Below are 22,112 nucleotides of genomic sequence, written 5' to 3' on the forward strand. Positions count from 1 at the left end.
GGTGGGTAAACTTTAAAGGAAGTAGAGGAGATGAGAGATCTCGGAGGAGTTGTGGTGGTGAACAAAGACCTGAAATTCAGGGACCACGCTGCACAAGCTGTGACGTCATGATAGGTCATCTTTGGAATGTGGAGTACGAAGACAGATTGAAAAAAAAAAAAAAAAGTCAGTTGCAAAGCCTCGTGAATGGGGGGTGAGATATAATTGAGACAAATTAGTCAGGGGCTGTTATCAGGTTAATATGAAAGAAATATTTCATAGAGGATGTGAGAATAAGAGTGAGGAGAAGGTTCTTTGCATGAAGAGTGGCAGGTGAATCAAATGCATTGCTCGAGTGAGTTGTGAAATGCATTGAATCAGTTTAAGGCAGAGTTGGATGAGCTTTTTTGTGTGTGATAGTTTGTACTATTTTTTTTTTTGCCACTGCTTTCTGTCCACTGCCAAGTGAACTCTTGTAAACTCTTTCTGCAACACTCCTTACATCATTTACTCACTCTCATCTTGGCCACCTGGTTTTTTTATGCCACCCATTCCAGTGAACATTAAAGTTTTGATCTTTCAGCTGTCATCTGTCCAGCAAATATGTTCAAATATTTCCTACTAATGATTTTGTGCATTCACTTCTCTTTACTTTTCTCATGAACATGCATAATTCCAGTACTTTCAGCTTAGAGTCAAGGCTCACAACTTTACTTTTCATATATTATCCATTACTTGTAATTATGTTTGTTATCTGAGATCTTATCTGCTTTTTATAGTCTAAATCATTGCATGATCTACACTATAAAAAGACCCATATCCTTCAAGGACAAAGTAAATTTTCTCCACTTTCCATCAAGGTAAGAGTACATCAACACTGACATAATTACTGTAACCTATATACAACTGACTAACCATACCAGTACTTGTTGGGTACATGAAGTTGCTGACCTCTTCCAGCTCTCATGTCTATTTATTTTTATTTGCTTCTTCATACTCTTCTTTCCAAATATCATTGTTCTGGTTTTTTTTGAATGTCCATGCAACCCATACCTTGCATTCTTCATGTAATTTTAGCACTGTTCTCTCTAGTTCATCTTCATGCACTACACAAATTAACAAAACTAGAATATTTACAATGCTAAATTCTGATCTCCAAAGCATTCTTTAATGATCCTTATTAACTTCATAACAAGAAAGACTCATCACTTATTTCATATTAAAAACCTTTCTTTTAATCATACTTTTGACAATACCCAAATCTCTATGTAGCATAAAATCTTTTTCTTCTCTTACTGGTATAATTCTAATCTCCATTCTTTCTTCACATAAACATCACTACTCAACGGGCAAAGGTTGGTCGATTGGTAGAGCCTCTGCTACTAATGGCTCAGTTAAGTAAGTTTGAGCGCGGTTAGTTTTTGGAAGGGGGCCAATCGTTCAATGCTGTTGGCACACTCTCCCTCGATGAGTCTTTCAACTCCCTGGAGGTGTCAAATAATAATAACAACAACATCCAAGAAACTTGATTCTTCTCGTTTTACTCTATTTTGAATGTAGAATCAGTTGAATAATCATTGAATCAGTTTAATAATCATAACTATAATACATATCTTACAAATCTGTCCAACAAATGCATAACCTTTTTCACATTTGGGGTTAGGGGCTCCTAAGGTTGTCATGAAAATTCTTAACTTAGTCAGATTATGAATTAAGTTGTTTAATGATTCATCTCGCCAATTCATTCTATTTTTGCTCTCAAAGATGCAGGTTTCTGCTGTGTGCATTTTCTAGACATTTAAATAGTCACTGTTCTAAGGAGGTGGTAATAGTAATTCCTAAACTCCTCAAAATTTATCGAGATAAACTATGAAAAGGTGGTGATCATCTCCTTCACTTAACTTCAAACTCAGAGAACAAACTTTCTTTTTTCATTCAATTTATCAACTCATTATCCATCGGAATGCCTTTTGCATCCTAAAGAGTACTATATACAAGTTAATGAATAGCAGCAAGTTTCTTGTTTCTCCTCAACTTTCTGTTCTATTATTATTATTTATTTATTTATTATTTTTAACCACCTCTTCGGTGATTAAAAATAAATAATAATAATAAAAATCTTCCTTTATATCCAGAGATTTAATTTCATTTTGTTTTTAAATGGCACTCCCACCCACAGAAGTTAAAAACGCTCTATCATGGTGGGCATACAGATGGTAGATTAATGAAAAATGACTAATTATTAGATTAATGGAAAAAAGAGCATAAACTTTGCTATTTTTATGTCACTTCAGGTTTCAAATAAGTGTCACAGCAGTATAAATCCAATTAAAGACATATCATCTTGCCACAGTGGGATTCATGCCCATATCCAGTGGCAGCTTGTGGCTTGAAATCATGGTGGTGGTGCTGCACCTTTCAAAATATACATACACACTCTAAGTACAGTGTATACGTGTTTGGATAAAATATCAAAATTATGGTAAAAATTTAAAAAAAGATTAAACATGAAACAATATTGTTTATTATTGATAAAATTATAGTTTGGTATAATTCAAAATTATTTAAAAATAAAATATATTCTTCTTGTTTTGTTTCATGAAAAAATATTGTTTATTATCGATAAAATTATACAGTTTAGTATAATTCAAAATTACTTAAAAATAGAATCCATTATCATAACCCCAATAATGATCTAGAATAAAAACTATAACAATGTTGTCTTTAATTGTAATGTCCAAATATTTAAAGAGATGGAGTAAACACGATAAGCACTACGAATACTCTACTACCGGCACAAACAGCATATAAATAACAGTGGAACTGTGCATTGGACAGTGCCGCATCACGCTAATGGCTCGCATCTCACTATGACTTGTATATGCTTGTGTGCATAGCAATATGATACTGTGGTAAACACAGTAGTGCTAGCATCCTTCACCCTCCTAAATGCTATAAGATGGATTTTTATTATTTTTTATGCAAAATAAGATAAAATTATGCAGTTTGGTATAATTCAAAATTACTTAAATATAAAATATATTCTTCTTGTTTTGTTTCATGAAAAATTGTTTATTATACAAAATAAGAGAATTGTATAGGATTGTTGATGATAAAATTAAATATTACAAGCAAATATAAATAAATTAATAAATATATTTATATATCGAGAAAAATTGGGGGTGCTGCAGTTCCGCAGTGCCTATGCACGAGCTGCCCCTGCTCATATCCTTCAAAGACAAAGTGGAAATTTTCTCTGCTTACCATCAAGATAAAAGTATATCAACAGTGATATACTTATTGTGATCTGTATTCAACTGACTAACAATACCAGTACTAGTTGGAATTATGGAAAAAGCACTGAAGCTCAGATCAGTGCATTATGGCCTGATTTGCGAGATTTAAAAAAAGCTACATGGGAGGAAAAAACCTTATGAATCCACCAACTCACCTTAAACATGTACCCAGGTTTTTAATGCATGGTAATAGAATCAGATAACAGAGGATTTTTAATTGATGTTTATAAGTTAGTTCAAGGTAGGTGCGTGTATGTGTGTAAAATAATCAGGAGTATGTACTTGCTAAACTAGACTAAAGAAAAATGAAGACAGTGAAACGATTTAGAAGTCATGAAATCAGCAAGTTTGAGTACCTGGGATCCATTATTAATGTGAAGAATTGCTGTTCAGAAAAAAATTAGGAATGGCTAAAACAGCAGTCAGAGACTTGTCTAAAATCTGGAAGAATGGATCTATCTCTATGGAAACAAAGTTGAGGATTTCAGATGTAGCTGTTTTTCCAACAATGACTTTAGGGATGTGAGACTAGGAACATAAAGAAATCTGACAGGAAAAGGATATGAGATGTGGTGTTACAAAAGGCTGCTGAGGATATCATATACTGAAAGGCAGACAAATGGATGGGTGCTGGAAAGAATCAGTAGAAGCTTAAGGCACCTTAAGGATATTGACAGAAGAAATTTGAAATACATCAGAAACATTGAAAGGATGGAAGGAGGAATTCTCAGAACAGTGATAGAAGATCAAGTTCCTGGAAAAAGAAGAAGGGGTAGATTGTCAATGAGATGGAGGGATGTCTGGAGAGTTGAAGCCTACAGAAAAGCATACAACAGGACCACATGGCAAGGAAAGATGTGGCACATCAACAAGCATTTGAATGACCATACAGCATCTGTTGATGTCCAATGAAAAGATAGATGAGATTTAGTACAATATGAAGTCCATTTTTTACTGTTAGGATTGAAAACGTGAAATGGCCTTCAATAACAAGCTACAGACCAAATGAATTTTTATAACATTAAGAAGGGATCAGAAATGTTAGATTAATTAAAATACATATGATTATCTAATTAATGTTAAATACATCAACATTTTATGTTTGTGTATAAATTATAAAAAATAATATATATAAAAAAAAGGTTGTGAGAAAATAAAGACATTAGCTACGACAGAATACACAGGTCAACTTGAACATGTATGGTGAATCTCATGGTATGTGTATCTACAGTTCACTTAATGTTCATTTTTAAGCACTGATAGTTAGTTTTTTCATAATTGTGGAGGTTGGTTTCCCTCCAAGCAGGACTTTAGGAATAACACTCATTTACTAGTCACAAAATTTTTTTATGTGTGTGCACACACGCATGTAAGTAATTGGGTTGGATATTAGATTAGTTCATTGGATTGGAGACTGGCTATCCAACAGGTATCAGCATGTTGCATATGGGGGAGCAATATCCCGGTAGAGAAAAGTCACTAGTGGTGTGCCTCAAGGGTCTGTTTTAAGGCCATTGCTGTACAACCTGTATGCTAATGATACTGGTGAAGATTTGGATGGGGATATTCAGTTGTTTGCAGATGATGCAAAGTTTTGGGATGAACTATGAAGAGTAGAGAAGATGTTGTGGCCATACAAGAAAACTTGAATAAATTGAGTGAATGGGCATGGGAGTGTGGATGCCAGTTCAGTGTTGCAAAATGTAAGGTTTTAAAATTTGGGAAACAAAGATGGGATGCAGAATTTATGCTTGGTGGGGATATATTGTTGAGGAAATAAGAGATCTTTGGGTGATAGGGGATAAGGGTCTGAAATTTAGAGGATACACTGGCAAAATTGTGAGGACAACACAAAAGAATTCTGGAAATGATGCAGAGGAAACTGACTTGCAGAAATAAGGAGATTCTTGTTTCATTGTATAGGGCTATGATTAGGCTACACATGGACTACTGTGCACAGATTTGGTCACCTGATTTTCAAAAGAATGAATAGATGTTGGAAAGGATCCAGAGATAACTGACTAAAGTAGTTTCTGATCTCTGGAATGTCGAATATGAGGAAAGGTTGAGAAGATGCAATTTACAGAATCTAGCGGATAGGAGGAAGAGGGGTGTTATGATAGGAGACCTACAAGTCAGTAAGGGGTTGTTATAGGATCAATGTTGAAGAGGTTTTACAGAAAACAGTGGGAGATCAGGGGAGAACCAGAGGTCATCCCTGGAAGCTGTATAAGGAGGGTGTGAGAAGCAGGGTTTTTGCATGCAGTTGTGAATGATTGGAATGCCTTGTCTGCAGAGAATTTGAGTGTGTTTAAGGCACATATAACGAGCTGTGTGTATGACAAAAAGACTGCCTAGATAAGTCTTCATGGGGTTTGGAAGATAATAACTACCGTTTCCATTTCTGCAAAAAAGTAAACATCGCTGATAGAATTTAAAGTAATCAAATTCAATTTATACGCAATAATTTGAAAGATCTGGCATGTCTCTCTTTAATTTTGCCACTGGTTCACAGATTTTTTTTTCTCAGCATGTTACATGCTAATTCTGTTCCAATGCCTGCTAACCAATTACCAGCCTTATAAGACATGACTTGTATTTCACTCTCTCATCTCTGAAAGCGTACAGTGAATTGCAGCTGAGTTTTGGAGAGGAATTATGGAAACAAATGCCTCTTCTGATTTTTAGCAATGCGTATCTATAATGAATGAGTTTCTCATCTGTAGAAGCATCTAAAGGAAAACTCACTACTAGAATCTTTGATTTCCTTAACTAATATTTGTTTAAATGACATCAGCAGTAACTGACACAAATTCTTTGCATTTCATATCATTTTGACACTGTGCTACTACTGGGCTTATGAAATTTTTGAAGTCACTAAAACTGTGTTCAAACATTTTCAAATCAATCTTTCTTCGGAAAGCAACTATAGATATGTTTCCCCATATGATTTCTGGACAAGTATACATTGTCTAGAAATCTTCGGCAGTCCTAGAGCATTTCTTATACATTACAGAATGTCACTTCATCTTTCTAGCACAATGACTTTAATTCTTTGAATCTTTCACCTTGAAAGCATGTGTTGATTGTTTATAGTTGATGACACACCAGAACTCTTTTCTTCATTGTCTTAAATATTTCCTGGTTACCTTCACATTTGGTTTTGTCCTTCACAAAAACTGAAAGGTGTATAGGAAAGACAATAAGAAGTTTACAAAAATGACAGAAAATGGTCAACACTAGAAATGCAGCGAGACAAACTTTTGAAGATGTAATGTCAATAACATGATCCAGTTTCTGATTCAACTTTGCAAGATAACTGTTTTTTTTTTTTAATTAACACAATTAAAAAGCCTTTTCAATCATGTATGTTCAAGTATATAATTACATTAAGGTGATTTATGTTATTAATAGTGAAAAACGTATATCAATATACATTACAACAGCATACCTACTTAAGGGTTAAAGAGGACACTGGGCAAATTACAGACGAAACAAATGAAAATCAATCTTGGTAAATGAATGATGATGACTTGCAAATTATGTAAAATAAAATGTTTGTTTGAGAATACTTTAACTATTCATTTCAGAATTTATCTGCAGACAAAAGTTATGCTTTAGTTTATAAAGAAGGTGAGAGATAACTAGCGCTACTTGTTACAGGTCGGAATCGCTTCACTTTCGGGAAACATCAGCAAGTATCTTTGAGAGTATTGTTATTGTTCCGGGCAACTCCAAGCAGTCGACAGACTCATCGAGGGAGGCCCTAACATCATTTCAACTATTCGACATTGACACAGTGTCTATCACACCTTGCCTTGAACTCATTCACGGTCGTAGCACCCACAACAGACTCTGGAAGCTTATTCCACTCATTCACCACTCTCCAAGTAAAAAACCTAGCTCTAACATCCTTGTCAATCACGCTCTTGCCCAGCTTCCATGCATGGCCCCTAGTCCTCCCACCACCAGTCATATTTTCAAAAATATCTTCTGGATCAATCTTATAAAAACCCTTCAGTAATTTGAATGTCTCAATCATATCACCCCTCCTTCGCCTATCGTCCAATCTCTTTAACCCACAAATCTTCAACCTATTCTCATAAAGTTCATTCCACAGACCTGCTATCATCTTGGTCACTCGTCTCTGGATCCTCTCCACTTCCTCCCCATCACGAAGAAACCCTGGTGCCCATAACTGGGCAGAGTAGTCCAGATGAGGTTTTATCAAGGCTCGATACAGAGGAACAACAACTTGTTTGTCTCTGCATGTTAAAGTATTTTTCAGAGGCCAAGTGATTTGATGAGCTGATTTAGTCACTTTTGCAATGTGCCCCCTAAACTTCAATTCCCTATCCACCAACACTCCCAAATCCCTGGCCTCATCAATCTCTTGGAGTACGGTTCCACCAATGCGATATACTGCTGCTATTCTTTTCACCCCAAAGTGCATAACCTTACACTTTGCCGCATTAAATTGACATCCATTTTTCCTAGCCTAGTCCTCCAAACTATCCAAATCATCCTGCAAAATTTTGACATCCTGAGCACTAACAATTGCTCTACCCAACTATGCATCATCAGCAAACAAGTGAACACTTCCTCTCAAATCCTTTCCAATATCATTGATGAACAAATTGAAAAGCAGTGGACCAAGAACAGAGCCCTGCGGCACACCACTAGTCACAAGACGTCTTTTTGACTCCACTCCTGCATAAACCACTCTCTAGTATCTCTCCTTCAAACACCCTCCAATCCATCTCACCAACCCTATATCTATCCCCATCTGCTCCAGTTTACTGATTAGGGTTCCATGTGGTATCCTGTCAATGGCCTTGGCAAGGTCCAGTAGTATCACTGTAAACCCATTACCCCTATCCAGTTCAGCCGTCACTGTGTTATAAAACGTGAGCAAGTTACTGAGGCATGATCTACCCTTCACAAAACCATGTTGTCCCCCATACAATATCCCATTTTCATCTATCCAATCCTGTATTCTTTTCTTGACTAATTTCTCTAAGATCTTGACATTGATTCCTGATATGCTAATCGGTCAGTAATTTACAACAGCAGTCTTGGAATACCTTTATGCAGTGGAACTATTTTCCCCTCTTTCCACCCCCTCGGGACTAACCCAGACCCGAGACTCAAATTAAACAAAATGGTCAAGGGTACTGACAATTCTTTAGCTGCTTCTCGTAAGACATGAGCTGGTATACCATCCAAACCCACAGATGTATTGACATTGAGGTTATGCAATAGACTACTCACCTCCACTTCATTCACCACAATTCACGTATAATCTGGTTTATTCATTTCTGCAATGTCACCACCTGGATGATATATTCTTGCAAAGTGTTCACTCAGTAACTCAACTATATCAACTGATTCAGTTACCTCCCTACCATCGGCATTCTTTAAAATCATCCTGCCATGTACATTTTTCCTTTTACTTGCTACATATCTAAAAAAACTGTTTAGGATTCTCTTTAGCCTGCATGGCCAATGTTCTTTCGTAATCCTGTTTTGCTTTTCTTACCACACTCGTTACTCTTCTGGCCTGCGCTTTATACCGTTCATATGCCTGCCAGTCACCTTTCTCCTTAAATACCCTCCATAGTTAATTTCTTTTTTTTTGCAGCTCAAGCTTAATGGTGTTATTCATCCATTTAACCCCTACTTGATTTATTATCCGGACTCTAGGTATACAGTCAGCCATTGCTTCATGCAAACACTTCTTAACTGCCTCCCATGCACTATCAACTTCTAGTCCTTGCAGCTGTACACGCCATGGCACTGAACCAATCAAACTCCTAAGCTTGTCATACTTTCCAGCCCGATAATTCCACATGTACCGTCTTAATTGAAAATTCCACACCTTTAGCCACCTCCCAAGTCAAGACCCTATGATCACTCTCACCAATTGGTGAGAATGTGGCCATATTTGTTACAGCCAAATCCTCGGATGTAATTACTAGGTCAAGCACTCTCTGACCCATAATATTTTCCATTACATGCTGTCGCAGATAGTTATCCCTTAATAACCGCATAAAATCCAATTCCTTCCTCCCGTGTGTGTCCTCTCCTCACTCCAATCAATGCGACCATAGTTAAAATCTCCCATAATAATTACCCTTCTTCCACTCATTTCTTCTATTTGCTTGTGCATACTGTCACCACCATCTTTTCCATCGCCTGATCTATAGCAGCACCCAATTGTATATTTAGTTCTGCTAGCCACAATCTCACACCAAATGGCCTCAAATGTGCTCTTTTCTCTATCCTGCAATTCAACTTCTATTCTCCTTGGCTGTAGCTCATCAGCTATCATCAACAATACTCCTCCTCCCATTTTATTCTCCCTGTCATTCCTGAACACACTATACCCATCACATTCAATCCCTCTAGCTATATCATCCACAGTCAGCCATGATTCACTAATACCAATAACCTGTGGTCTGGAAGTGCCAACCATGGCCAAAACTCTTCCTTCTTGTTCCTAATACTCCTAGCATTAGCCTGCATGAATTTAAGACCCCTTTAGCCCCAACTCTACCTTGATGCCTTATATTAACTATCCCACTCTGATTTGTTGTCCTTATTCGCTCGGGCATATTATATTCATTCATACATTCAACTGCCTCCCTAAGGACTGTATATCTACCCCCCCCCTTAATAAATCTAGTTTCCCTGAATTTGCACATCCACTACATTCAGCAACACTTTCTCAAGTCTCCTTACACCGTAACCATTCAAATACAAGCCATCATCTTATATAGATCCTTTCGCCCATCGAACTCACTCCACACATCCACAAATTCCACACCACTCATCATACATAACCCATGCATAAAGTCATTCACAATTATGGCCCTCCTTTTAAACATTTCACTGTCATACCGTGGCAAAAGACTAATCATTCTAACTATCTCACTCTTTTCTTTTGCTACCTCAAACAATTCATTCAGGTCTTCTATCATTTCCATTTTATCTCCTTTCAAATCATTCGCACCTGCCACAACAATCATTTCTTTCACCCTTTCCTTTTGCTCTCTAATAGACTCAGTTACATCCTTTATGGTCGCACCAGGTTGGTACGATTTTGTCATATCCTCTACTACCACACCTTATACTAACGAGTCTCCATACAGCACTCTATCCTTCATTTTGTTCATGTTGACACTCATACGCCTATTTTTCCTGTCATACTTTTTATTATTGGCTGGTTCATTCAGTCGACTTTTGCTCATACGCTCTAGCTGCTGTTTTGCCCTTTGTATCGCACCATTCAACAACGCGATCTCACTCATTGCATCTATCTCATCTTTTTTATTCTCTGTAAAACCATTAATACTATCATTCACACTTTCTACATTCACACTCTCACAATTCTCTGGTACAACCTCGCCATTTCTTGTCATATCCCTGTTTTCTTCATTCTGAAGTTTGACAAATCTTCATGGAAACTACTTTTGGCAGGGAAAACAGTCTACAAAAGAAATTAACTTATTACATAACATATTATTTCCTGGTCAAAAGTAAAGCTTCTGTATTAGATTCATTGTAGGCCACCTGTGATCAATTAACTTGATAGTGAATGAGATTTTGTTTTAAAATGAAAAAATGCGATCCAAAATGTCTTGCCTTATTTTCTTTGCATAATTTACATTATGTGAAGAAAATTGCAGAATCTAAATGCAAATACTATTGTGGATTTGTATGGGATCAGCTCACATATGTGAATGTATAAAGAAATTGTCAATGCCTCTCTATGCTGTTTAACTTAAGTCTGAGCTCTGGTAAAGTCCATAAGGGATGGAAGGAGGGAAAAACAGTTCCTTTGCATAAAGGAGACCCTTAAGACTGCTTGAAAATTATAGACCAATCACTATCTCAGGAGTGGCAGTAAAAGTATTGGAAAAATTGGTTAAAGACAGAATTCAGGAATGGATGGATAAGAATGTGATACTCTATGGGGCAACATGGTTTTGTTAAAAGGTCTGTCACTGAGTTCAGGGAGAGATGCGATACATATTGTGTAGATAGTCTGGGTCTCCCACAATGAGCCTCCGACTCTGTGGAAGTGCCCATATAATAAAATACATTTTGAATTTAGAACAAATGCTGAAAATTCACTCACCATTTGTCTTTGATAACTTGCTCATGGTGAGTGGGCAAGTGGATTTCTGGAGGCTTGATCTCTGCCTCCAGGTGCATATAGATGTAATGTTAACAGAGGATTAAATAGTGTACATTGTGCATAGTGTGGTATACTGTCCTCCAGTGATGAGTTCTTGAAGGTGTCACATAATATCAGAAACCTGGCAATGACAAATAATGGTCATTATGATTATTAAATGGGTACATCCATGCAATCTGAAGAGTATTACAGAAGGCTCACAGTAATCATTTACATAATACAGGTAGTTCCAGCTTTAAGAATTAATTGGTTCCTGGTGACCATTCGTAAAGGGGGAGTTTATTTACCTTAGAAATAATGCTGTAAGTGAGAGTTATGTTCTTAAGAAGGAATATATAAAATATACAATGAATATTAAATGATAAGAGAAGACTTTACTGGCCAAAAGATTTACATATTTAAAAAACAACATATGAAAAATTTTAAATTAAAAAAAGATTCTTTGAAAAAAAAATTACTAATTTCTAAAGGCAGCCATCAAGGTAGTAAGAGATATGTTAGGAAGCTTCAATGCATCTTTTTATTTTTTTTCAAAGGCCGAGTGTCATCTGCTTCGTTGACTTTCACTTCTTTTTGTTTAAAATAGCTCGATAGCAAGCAGAAGCATTATTCATTTCACGGGAAAATTTATTAAATCATTCAGTCTGAATTGTGTGATTCAATGACTGCTTGATCTTTTTTGATAAGTTTAAATGCTTCTTCTAGGCCTTTTAAAGTGAAAAACTGAGTTGGAACTTTATATTCAGTATCTTCTTTGTCTTTTTCATTTCTTTCTTGTTCCTCTAATTCAAGGAGTTCATTGGGTGAGTGTTCCATAGTGTAAGATTGAAGAAAACTCATTAACATTGCCTTCCAAAACCTCCATTTGGAACTGGTTAGCCATGCCCAAGATCGCTTGAGTTTCAGAATTCACAATCTTTGATAGGTCTTCAAAGCTTTTAAAATTATCATTAAACTGAGGACAAAGTTTATAAAGTGATGCATACTCCTTTCATAGCTTATTCTGAAACTTTATGCCAGGCTCTCTGCATTACCTGAATTACATCTAAAATGTTAAATCTCTGCTTTTATTAACATTTCAAAAGTCTCTTTGAGATAATGTGCTTTAAACATCGCAATCATTCCCTGATCCATTTGTTGTAAAAGAGAAGTTGTATTTGGAGGTAAAAAGACTATTTTTACATTAAGGCAAATGTAAGCTAATGATGAGGGATGGCTAGGTGCATTGTCAATTATCAGAAGCAAATTAAATGGAATTTGTTTTTTCTTACAATAAAGTTTCACTTCAGGAACAAAGTGATGCATAGGCCAATCTTCGAATAGGGAACCAGTGAACCAAGTCTTCTTGTTTGCCTTCCATATCACTGGAAGGGTATCTTTATTAATTTCTTTTAAGCTTCTTCAATTTTCTGAATGCACAAATAAGTGTTTTAACTTGCAATTGCCAGCAGTATTTCCTCCTAATAGTAGAGTGATGCAATCTTTTGATGTTTTAAAACCTGGCATTGAGGATTCTTCTTTTGCAATGCAAGTTCTTGGAGGCATCCATTTCCAAAAATGGCCCGTCTCATCGATGTTAAAATTCTGCGATGGAGAGTAATTTCCTTCTTTAATTATTTCTTCTAATTTTTCTGGATAAGATTTCAGAGTCTCATTATCGGTGCTTGCAGCTTCACCTTGTACTTTATTGTTATGCCAACCAGTTCGCTTTTTATAGTGGTCAAACAACAGCAAGTCTCTTTGCAGTTATCCCCTTTTTGGTCTTTCAACATTTTAAAAATTACTAATGCTTTAGTACAAATCGTTGCGTAGGTAATAGCCATGTTTATTTGTTGAGTTTGATCGCTTATCCAAACAGTTAACAGTTTTTCCATATGAGGAATTATACTGCCTGTTTCTTTATTACGCAACCATGTAGACTGCATAGATTGTGCATTTTTTACTTCTTTCAAATATTTTTCTTTATCCTTTAAGATGGTGCAAACTGTACAAGTGGCAATAGAAAATTTCTCAGAAAGAGCTTTAACAGTGCTACCCACTTGGTGGATGGTAATAATTTTATATTTTTTCTCTAACGTAATTACTTTCCTTTGTTTCTTTTGCACATTTTCTGGTTTTGCACTGTTGCTTCTTTTTTGATCTTGCTGGAAAAGTGTTACAGTTAAAAAGAAAACAAAAGAAAAAAAATCAAGTGCAAGTGAAGAAAACTACGAATAACACACTCGTGTCGCCAAGGCTTGTAAGTGACCGAGCCTCGGTCACTCACAAGTGGTCACTTCTAACTGATCATTACAGCATTATATACTGCATAATTCCCCGAAATGCACAATTTAAAATAAAAATTTCAATCAAATAAATTCGTAAAGCAGGAATTCGTAAAGTGAGGACTAACTGCATTTATTATACTTCTTGAACTTGTTTGTTAATGATATTTTATGTGGATTGACTGGGAATCTTCAAATGTTTACTGATAATGCAAGGTTAGGCAGAATTATCATGTTAATTCTTTACAGAAATGTTTGAATAGACTTTTCGTCATGGAGTCATGGTGGACAGTGGATTGAAGTTTTGGGGGCACATTGCATATGTTGCAAAGACTGCACATTGTATTGCAGCTATGATAAAAAGTACATTAGCATGTAGGGATAAGGAGGTAGTGGTAGTGCATCTATATAAAGCATTGGTCAAACCACATATGGACTATTGTGCTTAGATTTGGTCACCTAGTTTTCATTGCGATATAAAAACACTACAGAGGGTCGAAACACGAATAACCAAAGTAATATCAGGACTATGGAGTGTTGGTTATGAAGAACATCTGAGAGAATGTGAATTACAAAGGTTGGTGGATAGGAGAAAAAGAGAAGATATGATAGAGACCTTCAAGTTAGTTAAGGAATTCTATCAAATTAATACAGAAGAAATTATAAAAAGAATGGATGTTAAAATGGGAAGAACGAGAGGCTATCCCTGGAAGTTGTATAAAGATGTGGTGAAGAAGAGTGTAAAGCGTAGATTTTTTTGCACAGAGGGTTGCTGGTGAGTGGAATGCACTACCTGAATGCAAGTAGTGTAAATAACTTCAAAGCTCATTATGATAGACATGTTGCTGGTTGAGTGAGCCTCTCACAATGAGTCTGTTGACTCCACAAAGCTAACCAAATAACTCATTCCCTGCGAGAGCTCATGAGTGACTGTGAAAACCCATTCCACACATTCAGAACTTCCGAAGCAAGAAAAAAAAATAATAAAAATCTAGTCCTTTGTACCCACTAACAAAACCAAAAACTGAAATGGCTCAAATGAAATGACTTTTGCAAGTAGGAAACAAAACTGGCTCCAAATGAGCAGTGACCAAATACTAAAATTCACTTAAAAATGCAATGAACAGATGCAGTGTCATATGAATGGGGGGATAAGAGATTTTTCTTATTAAGATGGATATAGAGCTATGTATAATATCAAAAATTGGAAAGCAAAGATGGAGAATATACACCTGGTGGAAATATCTTGTAAGTGGCTGTCGTTGGCATTAATTGGAATTATTCCCAGAGCAACTAAATTATGCATATACATTATGACCGCTGATTTTGTATTCCTCTGGGCCAGTCTGCCTGTTTTAAAGGATGAAAACCCCGAAATCTCTGTTGGAAAATCCTACTGCCTCCATATGAGATCAGCTGACTCATCTGTAATTGGAAAGCCCTTAGAAGAGTTCTTTACACACCCTAGACAGGATTCAAACCAAGGTCTTTCTTTATCTTTCTCCTTTATCTTTCTTTCTCTCCATCTTAAGATGGAGATAAGGGATCTGAGAATAGTGATGTGTACATCATCATCTATTCATTGGATATTCACAAATGTTGTATGGTCACACCGATGCTCGGTGATGTGCCACACTAGTCTTCACTATGTAGTCATTGCATGCTTTTCTGGAGGCTTCAACACTCTGAAAATCAGTCACTTCACAAAACACCATCCATCCATCTCATTGATGGTCTACCACTTTCTCTTTTTCCAGCAACGTTAGCTTGTATTACTGTTCTGAGAAGTTCTCCTTCCATTGTGTCCAAAATATTTTAACTTTCTTTCACCAATATCCTTAGAGAGCCTTAAAGTTATACTGATCTTCTCTAACACCCATTCATTTGTATGCCTTTCAGTATATGATACCTTCCACAACCTTCTGTAACACCACATCTCAAAAGCAAATATCCTTTTCTTATCTGACTTCTTTAGGTTCCAAGTCTCACATCCATAAGTTATTGTTGGAAAAACAACCGTATCCAAAGTCCTCAACTTTGTTCCCATGGAGATAGATCCATCCTTCCAGATTTTAGATAAGTCTGTTGTTTTAGCCATTCCTAATCTTCTCCTGACATCTTATGAACAGCGATTCTTCACATTAATAATGTATTCCAGGTACTCTAACTTGCTGACTTCCTCAATTCTTTCTCCATTAAGGTACACTTGTTTCTTAAGTGCTTCCCTGTCTGTATATCCTTTGAGAACCATAGTCTTTGTCTTGCTAGGATTAAACTGAAGTCCTCTGATATTACTGATCTTGTTAATGTTATTAAATTTGTCCTAATTCTTCCTTGTCATTGCAGAAGAGTACAGTATCATTGGCATAACTTTGATCAATCTATCATCTGTCCTAATTCCTGTCTTGAGCTCATCCAATGCTTCATACATGGCCCTCAGTATAGATACCAAACAAGTGAGGAGAAAGTAAACAACCCTGCCTAACTCCTTTTCCAACCTGAAGCCAATCAGTCAATCCAACACCTGTTCTTACCATGGCTTCTTGCTTCCTGTACAAGTTGGCTATCAACTTGATAGTGTGCTAAGGAAAACCCTTCTTTTCATTACTTCCCACAGTTTCACATGCTGAACACAGTCAAAAGCTTTAGAGTAGTCTAACAAACACATTACCAGAGGGAGTATAAATTCTTTATATTTTTCTATGATCTGATCTTCTCTGGTGCCCTTACCTTTCCTAAAATATGCTTGTTCCTCAGGCATCTCTGCCTCAACTTTGGCCTCAATCCTATTGAGCATGATCTTCAATAAAATTTTGCTTGCATGAGATATTAAACTAATAGTTCTATAGTTCTTGCAAGCTTTCATATCCCCTTTCTGATGTAGTGGTATGAAAACAGACTTCTCCAAGTCTCTAGGCCAGGATTCTGTCTCCCATATCTTTGTAATCAATCTAGGAAATGCTCTTATCCCTCCATCCCCTATGGCCTTAATTAACTCTGTGGGATTTCATCTGCACCTGGTGCCTTATTGCTGTTTAACTGTTCTTTCAACTTTATGCCTAAGCGAAGGAGGTTTCAAATCAAAATTTTCCTGGTGAGAGGGCTCCTTCACATTTTCTTTATTCACGCTACTGTACAGTTCCTCACAGTATTCTTTCCATCTGTTTTTGATTTCCAGTTCTTCTGTTAATAATGCTCCATTCCTGTCTTTAATGACATTCAATTTGTGCATAAAACTTGTGCTTTAAGACATGAACTATATAAAACATCCTTTTATAATCGAGTCTCCTCATCTGGAACACTATCTCTTCACATTTATTAGTATAGAACTTTTCCTTGTCCTGCTTGATGGCTCTTCTGACTTCTCTATGTAATCTCTTATATTCTTCAGTCCCTGCGTCTCTTTGTTTTTCCAACCACCTTCTTTTGATTAGTTCCCATGTTAATCTGATATCCATGGGTCTCTTAGTCTTCTTATTGGACCGATATACTTCTTGTTTGCATCCTGTATTATAACTTTTACTCCTTCTCAAAGCATTTCTGGTGAGTTCTCCTCATTGGTCTCCAAAAAATTATCCAACCATGTTGATGTTTCTTCTGTGAACCCACTAGGAATTACTCTAACGTCCAGTCTAGTGGGATGTGCCTGAATTAGAAGTTTTTGGAGTCTCAGCCTTACTTTGGCTCTTACTAGTTGATGGTCTGCACCACACTCTGCTCTAGGAGATGCTTGTCTTCCACTGTTGGAGAGCCAGAATGCAAGCAATTTGGTGCACTGACCTATCAATGTCAGATATCCAAGTATAGATCTTTCGTGGGTGTTTCTGGAAGCATGTATTGATAATAACTAATGTGTTAGCATGGGCAATTCCAACAGTCTTTCACCACAGATGTTATGTTCACCCAGACCAAACGTATATCACACTCAAGCCTAACTCTCATACTCTTTTTCCACTTTTGATTTAAAGTAAATCTTAGGTACAAAACAATCTGCAAATTTTCATAAACTTCCTCACTCTCTTCATCAAGCCTATCAATGTGGAGTGCATAAACTACCACAATTGATACATTGGTAGGATGAGCCTTAAGTCTAATGCAAAGTATCCTGTCATTAACGTGGTTATAACCAAGAAGGGTTCTTGCCTGAAACCAGCAGCTGTGATACTGAAGACAGTATCACAGCTACCCCTTGATGCTTTGAGTTGCCTCCTGAGTAAATAACTAGCTTACCATCCTATCTTTTGAAGTGGTCTTCTCCATTCCACCTTATCTCTAATTCCCAGGATGTCAATTTTATACTCTATATCTCTTTACAAACAATCTTAAGAGTACCATCTGTAAACCCCAAACATTCATTCCATGTGCCTATGTAAAATTCCCTTCTAAGATTAATCTGATACCTTCTGTGTTCCTCATTCACAATATCGCTGACTTTAGTTGGAGACTGTACTGTACTTCTTGAACAAGACTCAGGACCCTGAACATGGCCCTGATTATTCAGCGTGAAGTGATGCAGCATGATATGTATTATAAGGCACAACCACATTAGAGTTTTAGAGTGAAGTCACTGCAAGAAAAAAAAAAAAGTAGTCAAGTGCAGAGGCCCTTTCCACATAGCTGGAAAGTTTTGTTCCCCAATTCATCCTACGTTGGGACTTCTGCCTACAAACTCCCACTGCATAAGACGAAATGAAATAGCATAATAGGAAAGATTAAACCCTAGCCCTTGAATACACTAATAGCACTGGGTGGGGAGGGGTCAAGAAGGGGAAAAAAGGGGAGACCAGTATACAGATAACATAACAGATGTATATTACATATAGTAAGGCATGGTCCAGCATCAGGTACCTCAGATTTGCCCAGCCAATACTCACTAAAGTGAGCCCTTGAGGAAATGATGTGGACAATAACCTAAAATTTAGTACACATTGCTAAAAGTGAGAACATCATAATATATTATGACAATGATGCAGACGAGGACAATGACACATAGAAGGATGCTATAGTTGCCTCATATGAATGCCTTGATAGCCACATAACAATTATACGCAGAGAGGTTCAAGAAAGATTGACTAAGAAGATGATGTCAGTTCTCTTGAATGTTGGGTATAAAACAGATTGAATAAACATTGGCAAGCCATGTTAATCAGTGGGGGGGGGGGCATATGATCGAGATATATCAAGAAGTTCATAGGTGGCTGTTACCAGATTAATGTGGAGAATTTTCTTATAACATGGGGAGGAAGACATAAACAAGCCATCTCTCTCATATTTTATATATTTCTATTTATATATATTATTATATATATATTTATAATATAAATATATATTATATTTATATTATTTATATGTGAGAGTAGAAAAATAAGACGCAATTTTTTTTGCATGGAAAGTAGATGGGGAGTGGATGCACTGCATGAGAATATGTCAAGTGTATGGAAACAGTGAATGAGTTGAAGGCATAGTTTGGTGAAATTTGTGTGTGACAGTGGACCTCCCACGATGAGTCTTAACTTCAAAGTTTGATGATAATATAATATGGAAAAACAGCATACGAGTACAGCAAAATCATCTATTATTGAATGACTCCTCTTCTGTACTGCATTTTTATTACTAATTAATAGAACATTGGTACAAAAGAAGGAAAAAAATAAGAACTAATTTAGAAAAACGTTGGCCCTTCCCTCAGAAAAATCAGACTTCTTCGGATAACACAATGTAATAAAAATAATAATGCATATATCTTAATTTTCTTTATCTTAAAAGCACACACATGCCACCTAAACAATGTTATTAATTATGTTGAATGAATTTCAAGAAAATTATACAAGTATGCACGAATATATCCAAAGGCAGACCTACACGGACTAATGGAGCCAGACCTCAAGCCCTGATTATTTTCAAGATCCCAATTGGATAACAAAAATATTACTAATATAAATAATTCAAAAACGGGTAAAGAATGTGAAATGTTAGATGCGTTCGCAAAGCATGCATGTAAATTTATTATTCATTTCTCACTGCATAAACACATGTACAAGGCTCTTTTGTTTTCATACATATGCATTGATTCGGAGGATTAAAATGTCATTGAATTAATATGTTTAATTACGCTTATCAAGTGCCGAGTTTCACAAATTACACTAGTCCTAAACTCCGTACAGTTGCAGTCCCTCTCTGAAAATGCACACATGCATACTTCAAAAGTGGTAAATCGAACTTGCTTACCCCGTTACCCAACACTGAGGGGTTATTATACTTAATAAGCCTCGGTGAAAGTCTGGGGGAGTTCAATAAAAGGGCTCATGAAACCAAGTTTGTCGATGGCTAGAGACACTGGCACACTCACTAAACTGCGATAGGTCTTTCGAAATAGTCTTCTCACAAGTTAAGTGCAAACAAACCACAGCAACACAATTAAGCACTCGTGAGTAGTACTCACAAGCTCGATCAGTTTAATTTGCAATCAAGATTATCGGTAATGACTCAGGGCTGCTATCTTCAACCAAATTACATTTTTCTTCCCTCCAACAATCATATTCACCGGATAATGTCTCTAAGCAAATTCTTTGCGTTTTCATATATCGAATACGTTAAAAAAAATTCCACACAATACGAACATTAAAAATCTTCCGCTCACGTGTTTACTTCGTCATGGCCTGATCACCTTGCACAAAATGTCTCACGTTAATCGTTTTTTTTTAAAAATAAACATAGACAAATAAAACCTGCAAAACACACTTACCATCACGTTTCATGGAATCTAAACTAATCCAGGTCTTTTTAAACTATACAGGAGTGCCTAGTAAGTGCACACTCAGAACAGCAGTTCTCTATATACGTCACACATAAACAGGCTAATAAATATGATTATTTACTATTTACTACCGGTAAGAAAATTAACACCAGAATAAGAAGCGGAAGTAACAACGTACTCTTGCAGCAGAAATGCATTAAAATGTATACAACGAACTTTTAATATCTGCAATAGGTATACATTTTTTAAAGCAGGAAAATAAAAAAGTTTCCAGCATGATGTATAGGATCAAATATTTAATGAATGACAACTTATAGAGATAGAATTTATTGTATAACAACAAAAAATAAGAAATTTCTATAATAGAAAGTCTTTGGAGACTCACGAGCTCAAATTGGGACAATACAAATTCCATTTCTTTAATGAATACATTTACAACCATTCGTGTATCACAGAAACATTTCATAAACCTATCATTTGTTTGTTACCGTAACAGGGTTGGCTAATCTGGCTTCCCACTCTAATGACCAAAATTGTTTTTTCATACCACATAAGGCTTCCATTACTTGTTTATTGGAGGTTCACATCGCGCTATGAAACTGATCTAACAACTATTTACCAGGGGCGAATTCTCCATGCTTGCAATGCAAGCTGATTAATTGAAAAAGAAGTAATATTTATTTCTTAATAAATGCATGCATTTATTAGCATTCCATTTAGGCTTTTATTTTTGTAGACAGAAGACGTCTTAAGCTTGCGCGGCAATAATTGAGCTTTGCGTTGTATACCGAAGGCCGATGCTTGCTCGTCTAGTCAAAGCTGCCTTGGCTTGCTAGGTTGTGGGAGTTTCCAGGGCCTCGCTGCAGCACTGTGATTTCATGCGCGCCCATAGTCATTTCCGCTCCCTTCACGTGGTCTTAAACACAGGCCATACACAGTCAACGTAGCTCTAGCCAGTGAGCTTCATCGAGCCTTTACAAGTGTGCGTGTTGCTTGGGAAAATTAAGTTACAATCAACTTTTTATGACAATGTTATTGACCAGTTCATAAAGAAGAACTGTAGGGTAGAATTTGTATTCAAGTAGCTAAATTGAAAAAGATAGAATATCATTTGTAAAATAAATGTTGTATTTGTATGATTAAATGTACATTACTTTCTAAATATATAATTTTAAATAGTCAGTAATTCATTATTCCGCTAATTAGACTTCAATCACACCTCTCACTCCCTGAATGACAAGAGCAAGTGTGAATTTCAAGACAAGCATACACCCTTGCTATTTACAGACATCTCGGTGGGAGCTAGTGTTAGTCTTAAGGTGAAAATCAAATTCGATGTCTGATGGTTGGGGAACGGGGAAAGTGTCCTAATTAATACCGCAATGTTAGTGTTTTCAGAAATTCCAGTCCATCAACATGCATTCCCAGTTTTACTGCAACTGATGCTGCATGATGATGTTCGAAAAATATTTGGCGCGCGCGCGCACGCACACACACACACACACACACACACTTCTTAGCATAGCTCTACTATGTTGTTGTTACAAAGATTAATTCAACATTGATCTAGAAATAATGCTATATGTTTCCCAAAGAAAGTAGGTAGAACTCAACCC

At 36.4% G+C, this 22,112-nt stretch overlaps 1 protein-coding gene across 3 annotated transcripts in view; it reads right to left on the bottom strand.

The window, feature by feature from the left end:
- Positions 1–20,619, bottom strand: part of LOC150108891 (uncharacterized) — a 461,422-nt gene extending 440,803 nt beyond the window's left edge. The window contains exon 1 of one of the 3 annotated variants that reach the window (XM_090410738.1): positions 20,485–20,619. The gene's annotated coding sequence lies outside the window, so the exon portion shown is untranslated. Of the gene's footprint in view, positions 1–19,967; positions 20,351–20,484 lie in introns of those variants that run through there. The other 2 variants (XM_090410720.1, XM_090410728.1) reach the window with 2 other exon arrangements.
- Positions 20,620–22,112: the final 1,493 nt, after the last annotated feature.

The sequence above is a fragment of the Typopeltis vanoorti genome, chromosome 2 (assembly GCF_054136105.1).
Source record: "Typopeltis vanoorti isolate ZY-2024b chromosome 2, IOZ_Tvanoo_1.0, whole genome shotgun sequence".
In the NCBI taxonomy this organism is placed as follows: domain Eukaryota; kingdom Metazoa; phylum Arthropoda; class Arachnida; order Uropygi; family Thelyphonidae; genus Typopeltis; species Typopeltis vanoorti.